The following is an 8,050-nucleotide window of genomic DNA, read 5'->3' on the forward strand; positions in this document are numbered from 1 at the left end:
TGGTATTCTATGATGTGGTTCACTATAGCTTACTCAATTGCTCTCCTATGTATGGACAGTTAGGGTGTTTCCAATATTTTGCTATTATAAACAACACTGCAGTGAATAAATTTGCTCATGTGGGACATGGTTCCATAGTGTAGCGGTCAGCACGCCTGCTTTACCCGCAGAAGGTCCTGGGTTCCCGCCTCAGTAGAGCCATAGACCGTGGTCTACGGCCATGCCACCCTGAGCAAGCCCAATGTCTGATCTCGGAAGCTAAGCGGGGTCGGGCCTGGTTAGTATTTGGATGGGAGACCACCTAGGAAGACCAGGTGCTGTAGGCATAAAAGAAAATTTGCTCGTGTATTTTCTTATGGTTGGAAGTATACTTCAGGATAGATTCCTAGAAGCAGGATTTCAGGGTGGAAGGTGAATGCCTGCTTCCTTACAGACTGTCTAACGAATGTGTCGTCACGCTTTTAATTTTACTCATCTCACGGGTAAGCAGTGGCATCTCAATGTTGTGCTAAGGTGCATTTCTCTAATCATGAGTCACTTTGAGCTTTTTCACATTTGAGATTTTTGGTGAATTATTGACTTTTTAAAATAAGAATGACATTTTCAATAGAACAGATCGGGGAGGAGAGCAGATTGCGGAATCGCTGAGAAGAGTCGTCTGGGGTCAGCCAGCACTGTGGCCCCACGTGTAACGCCAGCTCGTTCAGAGGTGAGGGGAATTTCACTCTCGAAACAAGTCGATGGGTGGTGTAAGTTAACTAAGTTTTTAAGTCATAAATATTTCATAAATAAGGTACTATAATGATGGTACCAGACTCAGACACGTGGGGGCCCCTGTTTCGACTCCCACAAGTGACAAGGCTCAGAGCGGGCCCTTCTTCATGCAGCACAGATTTTTGGGGGACAAGCCACTCTGAGCTGGCATGTGGGACATGGTTCCACGCTCTCCTCCCGGATCTGTTCTATCGAATGGCATGCGGGACACTGCCATTCCGTGCCTGTGTGGTCCTGAGTTCAGCTTCCAGGACCCGGATGAGCCTGTTTCCTGGATCCATCCTCCCAAGGGCAGATGGCACTGGGCCCCACAGGTGACCAAGGGGAGGGCAAGGCGGGCCAAGCACAGCTGTGCAGCCGCGGCCTGAGCGCTCCACGGCCCAGGCCTCCGACGGTTCGCGATGGAGACGAGGCGGGTGGGACCGGACACGGGCTGCGAGCTGGAGCCTCACACTTGTACCACGTCAGTGACAGTCCTGCACTAAAGTAGTCTTTCAATAATGCTGAGCTTTAAAAACAATTCTTTATTTGAGCACTTAAAACATTGATAACATAAGACACCTCCACATCCTAAAGAATGAAACGGGTGTCAGCTAAGACGACCAGCATCCAACACAGAGGCGAGGGAAGCAGCGTTGCCAGGGAGACCGTGGCGACCAGCTCCTCGGGCAGGAGGGTGGCGGGGCGTCCGTGGCACAGGGTGCAGGCCCTGCCCAGCGCCCGCCTCCAGCGCCTGAGGCTGCAGCCAGGAGTTTCAGGTGCGGGACGGGCGGGGCAGCGGGCAAAACGAGTCGAGAACAGAGTGGCAGGTGCATCGAGTGTGGAAATGGTTCGTGCATTTGAGGTGCTGGGCTTTCCGTGGCGATTTTTAAGTAAATTTGTTGTGATATGATTCACACATTAGCACAGTTATCCACTTAAAATGTAACAATCTATTCCGTCCGCAGTTATGCAATCGCTCACGTGATTTAACGTCACATGTTTGTAACCCCAAAGAGAAGCCCCGTCCCCCCGGCAGGTGGCCGCCCCTCTGCTCCCGTCCACTCTCCAGCGAGTTTTCTTTTCAGTTGTTGTATTTCTAAACTCCAGAGTTCTGTGCACGTCATAATTTTTTGTTGCAACCTGGACATTTAGGTGCATTGTAAGAACACCGATACCGGCTTGCTGCTCCGCCGCCCTCGCTCAGAGCTGGCTTTTGCTGATGGGTGTTGTTCTTATTTCCACTGTTGCTGCTCATTCCTCACAAACTTTTCAGAACCAGTTCTGCAGATTCGGAACTCCCTGAGACGCAGAGCGCACACTCCGTTAGACTTTCTTTTTTACTCTTGTATTTGTTTTCATGCCTGTTTCCGGGGGGCCCACCTGAGCCAGTGTCATGGTCAGCCGGTGACCAGTCAGCTTTCCTCGAACACCTCACCCTGTGTCCCCCACTTTCTCCAGGGTGTCCCTTGTGGAAGAGCAAATCCCTCAGCCTTCGCGGGAGATTAAGGCCGGCGGGCACTGAGCCGATCTCTATGACAATGCGTTTTGCCTTCCCTTTGTCAACGTGTTCCGAGGGCTACTGAAACATAGGTCACAGGTCGGACCAACACAGACAACGCGAGTCGCAAGGCTGAGAAGCAGCGGCCTCTCCGCCCCGCTGCCCAGGCAGGCACACGCCCCTCCCCCGTTCTCCACGACAGGCTGCCACTTTAAGGGCCTGCAGGACCCAGCACGGCCCCCCTGGGATGTGTGTGCTGTCCAGGCTCCTGACCACAGAGAGTTCTGTGTGGGGGAAATTACAGCACAGACATCATAAGAACAGGGGTGATGATGTCTGCGTATACTCAGCAAGTCCAGTGGACAACGAAAACAAAAATAAAATGAATTCCATGACGACCCGTGAGAGTCCTTGCCCACAGGTCACCACGGTGAACAGCGCTCACTTGACTCCTTTGCTCGGCAGCTTATAGTAAAAACAACTCGAAAGATAAATCCCTATTCAAATAGGAAATATACTAATTAACCAAAACCATAAAATAACGAAGAGAAATTCTGAGTAGTGCTAAACAACTGTGTTTTCCTGTCTTGCAGAAGAAATTAGTCTATATACTTTAAAGACATAACATATATTTATATATATGTCCTGTTCCTAAAAACTTATTATGTGTATGATTTTAACCAATCTCCTTATAAAATAGAGAAATCTCAGAGTGTCATTTAGTGACTACTATTTATTTTCCTATATTAGTCTGAGTTAGTCTTTCCTGAGAAATTCGTTTCAACAATATGACCTTTCTGATCACAATATTATTTTAGTAATTCAAAATTCAATGACTCATTGAGAAACATCAGGTTAATAGTGAAACGCGTTTAATCCTTAAGTTATTTTTTCTCCAGTTGAATATTTTATACAGAAAACGAGAATTGCTTTAGTGTACACTTGCTTCATTTCAGTGACAGCATCTGATTGTTTCATGCAAGTTATCAAGTGGCATCTAATTTCAGTATTAAAGGTATTGTAATGCTCAATGAATGAAGAAAAGATAAAATTTTTAATTATGCAGATGTGAGTTTGCATTCCTAACGCTTCGTTTAGGAAACTATAATAATTCCGGTAGCTCCAGAATAAAAATGCACGCGTTCGACAGCAACCAGCAGCGCCGCTGCGGGGCCGGCTTCCCTGCGGCCGGCGGCCGGACGGTGTCGCAGACACACACGGGGACAGCGGCCCGTGGGGAGTGGTGCTGGCGCCCCCCCCTACCCCCCGCCCCCGGCCCCGGGCGTGGCAGCCGCGCAGCTGCTGCCGCTCAACCGGCTTCGCCCGAGCACTCTGCAGGGACGGAAAGACAGTGACCGGGAGGCGAGTGAGAAGGAGACCGGGTCGGGGGAGGAAGCGGGTCCCGCCGGGCGTGCGGTCCTCCTGAGTCCCGCGCCGTCCGCACGCCTATGCCATCGACGGCCGCCTGCAGGTTCGACGTCACCACTTACCTTCGCTGAAGGCAGTTTTCTAATATATTTGATATTTCGATGCTAAACAACACTTTAGAGAACCCAGCATGTATATGGATGTGTATGTGTTTTGGAAAATTAGCATCATGTGATAATGTCTGTATTTCCAGGCAGGCTTGGAACAATGCATGTTCTTCCTATCATGTTTAAACATATTTCATCACTTTTTTCTACTTACTTTCGCCCCCAAAATGATTGGAACTATTCTGAGGAAACAAGTTCTCTGTTCCTTATGCCTCCGATCAACTGAGCACGAGTGTCCTCGGCGTCTCTGCTGAGGGACGACGTTCTGGCACCTGCCGGGCTGTCTAGCAGCGTCTTGTTGACTTGCATCCCAGCTACGCAGGGCCTTGGGTCCATGGGAACCAGCTCACCTCTGCGCTGCGTCCTCGGCTGTGACACTGGCGAGGTAAGCAAAGCGTTGTCATTGTTAAAACCACAGTGAACACGTTATTCTGGCCTTACAGTATTCGGGGAGAAGATACCCAATCGTTAGGCATCTCCCCAGAGTTTGACCTTGACCAAGCCGCTCTCCAAAATCTCAACACAATTTAATAGCTTTAAATACTTTCACTTACACTCCTGAGTGTGAGTGAAAATCACCCCAGGAGACGGTCTTCCCCACAGTCAACTCCTTGCGCAGCGAGAAGCCTAATCCTCTGATCCGCCGACTGGAGCTTTTCACTGCGCTGCCTCACTCGGAAGGCTTGTCTGTCTTTATATGTGACAGTAAATCATTTAAGGAAAAATTAATTGCCTCTTCAACATAACAGAATGTATTAACTATAATAGAGATTTTCCTCTAGTTCATTCTGGAGTTTTGGTTATAAAAATAAGTAATTGTGGACCTGTCATTGTATGTAGTGGTTTATGCTTTGCTACAACAGAAACCAAGGTTTAGTATATGTGTATTTATATATTTCATAAGAAATAATTTGTGTATCTCTAGAAAGCAGCCAACTCAACTAGATCCCAATTATGAGAAACTATAAATGTTAAGCTCTCCTTATACGTTTCCTCCAGAAGAGTTACTGGATCTAGTTAAACAATATTATACTTCTGCAACAGAACTAATGACTTCATAGAGGAAGGCATTAATTATTTTAAAATGTACAAAATAATAGAACTTTTGAAGTAAAATACCGCTCGCTATTCTTCTAGTCTAAGCTCCTCATTTTAGTGGATGGGGAAATAACTCCGAGCTGGAAACGCGCGGTGTGGTCACGTGGCCAGCGCAGCAGGTGCACAGCGCAGAGACGGAACCGGGGGGAGGCGTGTGGTGGGGAAGCGGGGGGCCGGAACCAGGACGGCGCAGGACGGCGGCGGGGAGGCTGCGGCGACGGACCGGGGCGGCCTTCTCGCCGGGCGCCTGTGTCCGTTCAGGGGGCTTCCTGCCCATCCGACCACGTGAAGGAAACGAAGGCATTTACATTTAGTTTGGGTTAAAATTAACGTAAATGAAAATTAAGTTCACTTTTAAGGGTAAAAATCCACCATTTTCAATAAGTAAAGAATTATTTTTTAAGAGGTAAATCTAGCTCTTTCTCAAAATAGCAGGCTCGTGTGCAGTACAGCGCTGTTCTGGAAGGAGATTCTCGCCTGCCGTGTGCACCACACACAGAGCTTTGACTGGCCTTAAGTCGTGACCCAGCTGATAAATGAACAGCCCGTGGTAGGCTCTGGAGGTGGGTGGACTGGTCCAGCCGGGAGCAAGTGTGCGGTGACCCATCAACCCCGCTTCTGGTTACCTGTCCACAAGGAAACGCAGCATATCCTTGGGATGTACCCGCACAACCCCGAACGAAACACAACAAGCTTTCCCAAGGAGCTGCTCACACAATTCACAAAGAAACACGACAAGCTACAGAAAAGTGTTTGGTGGTGGGGAGGAGAGGCCCGATCCCAGAAAATGGTTCTGACCAGGAAAAAAAATAGGAGAAACCAAATGAAATCTGTAGTAAAATTTGCGTAAACCAAGCACACACACAAACTCTACGTGTTTTACACATTCAATTATACATATGAAACATATTAGGCATTTACCTCTCTCTGGAGGGTTGTGAATGAACAAAAAATTAATGAACAAGTAAACAATATTTCTAAGTCAAGAAGTGCATCTTGCATGAATGAATGATGATTATCTGCAATGAATTGAGGACTGAGTTTTGTTCCAAAGTGTGTATCTGGAGTCAAAAGAATGAACGGAAGGGAGAAAGAAAGATAGACGGAGAAAGGGAAGATAAGAAAAAAAAGAAATTTTTCATTACACATTAATGGATTCTTTGTCTGCAGAACAAGACGAATCAAAAGCTGCCAAAAGTCCTGTGGAATTTTGCAGTGTGTCGAACGGCTGGTCAGGTGGCTGCGACACTCACTGCCTGTCTTCCTTGCTCTTGCCCGCCTGTCTCCTCACGTAAAATAAACCGCAAATGATCCTCTTCCGGTCGTTACTGAGCGGAGCGAGAAGGATGCGAGGGGGGTGTGGACCTGACGCTGAGCCTCTTTTCAGAAGTGGGTTTTGCCATTTGCAGAGACGCTGCTGATGCGCTGCTACGTTTTCCAGCTCACCAAAGCCCTGTTTAACACTCGTCATTTATGGTGCTTAGAGAGTGTTTTTACCCTGTCAGAGAACATGCCCATGTACGGCTCCAACTTCACATCTTAGAAGCAGGCCCTGGCTTATTTAGAAAATCAGAAATACAAACTATGTACTTGCAAGCTCCAACCACCCAAAATGAAGCATACTTAAGAAAATTATTTGGAAAATCTGAATAGAAAATGTGATGGTGGGTGTGGTGCCCCTCCCTCGTGTCCCTCAGGGTGGTGACGCTGCTTCCTCTCTGGTCCCTGCCTGGGTGAAGGGGCTCCCCGCCCCGGGGAAGGTGCCCTCCGCCTGTCCCCCCACCAGGGCAGCCTGCATCCGGTGCCTGGTCCTGTGAGGCTGAGTCTCCATGCCTTGGGAAAGATCAGCTTGAGGGCCTTCCCGGCCCCAAGCTTGCTGTGGGACCTGCCCGGGCCTTCGCTGCAGCCCAGCTCAGCCTCGGCCTCTGCCCGAGCTCTTCCTCAGGGTGCAGAGTGGCCAGGGTGCCTGGCCGGTCACAGCTCCTGCATCTGACCCTCCATTGCAGTCTCCTGCCCCGGGGGGAACCCAAACAAAGGCAATAATAAAAGGGTTTCCCAACGAAGGCAAAGAAACATTTGAGATGACGTGAGGTCCTGTTCCCAACACTACCACACTAATTGCAGTCTGTAAAATAACAATAATCACAATCGTAACAACAATACCGCTGATAACAGAGCCGCCCACTGTGTGTCAGACACCGGATTAAACACCGGAATCACAGAGACCAACGGGGCACAGGCCTCGGCCAGGAAAATCTTATGATGAGTGCGATTTCTTGACAATTACTTAGCACCAAATTTTCTTTTACCTATGTGTATAGATATATGTTTTTGATATGATGGTCCTTATTTAGTCATAAGAATGTTGAAATCGTCACCCAATATTCCCTGGAATATTCTAGTAGGTTTTACAGCCATCTTTTAAAGACTGGAATCAGTGGAGAAGATGATAGAAAAACTATATTATCTGGAGTAGATAATCCAGAATTTATTTATTTTTGCCGGTCATGATATGCTTTCGAATTACTTTGCATTTAGCAGGTCCCATCAGCTTAGGTTGCTAAGATGCAGGCAAAATCTTCCAGGGAGCAAAATATGTATCGGGATGAATAATTCAGAGCTGATCAAGGCTGAAATATTTGCATCAGGTTTTCTGCCTAAACTCGTGCACTCAGAATGCTCTGCATTGCAGAAGAGAATTCCATCGATTTCCGTGTGACTTCTCGGGAGGATTTGCTAATGCGAGTATCTCGCTAAAAGATAAAGAGGCAGAAGAGCACAAGGAATTTATAATCTGGTTGACGTAAAAAACGATAGAACATCTGGAACATGCTCAGGTAACAGGACGTGACAGTCAGTGTTACAGTTTCGTATTGAAAACACGAACTAGTCAAAGATTCATCCTGGTAAAGACAGAACCATGTCAGTTCATCAGCAGAACAGATAACAAATTGGGGGCCCCCAGGAGCACTGGAAACTCTGTGGGGATTGCGGGGTGACGGCGGGGTGACGGCACTGGCCGAGATCGCTGGCTTCACCACGAAGGGGAGGCAGCGGCACGGCGAGGGGCCCCCGAGATGCAGGAGACCGCCGGAACCTCGGAGCCGTCCTTTGTCCTCTGCCAGCCACGCTCACCAAGGACATAGGCCCTTCAAGAAGGCCG

The 8,050-nt window shown here is 48.3% G+C and overlaps 1 pseudogene; it reads left to right on the forward strand.

Annotated features, from left to right (window-relative positions):
• Positions 1 to 210: 210 nt before the first annotated feature.
• On the forward strand, positions 211 to 326 carry LOC118613454 (annotated as a pseudogene).
• The last annotated feature ends 7,724 nt before the right edge of the window (positions 327 to 8,050 follow it).

This window comes from Rousettus aegyptiacus, unplaced genomic scaffold, assembly GCF_014176215.1.
Source record: "Rousettus aegyptiacus isolate mRouAeg1 unplaced genomic scaffold, mRouAeg1.p scaffold_m13_p_18, whole genome shotgun sequence".
In the NCBI taxonomy this organism is placed as follows: Eukaryota; Metazoa; Chordata; class Mammalia; order Chiroptera; family Pteropodidae; genus Rousettus; species Rousettus aegyptiacus.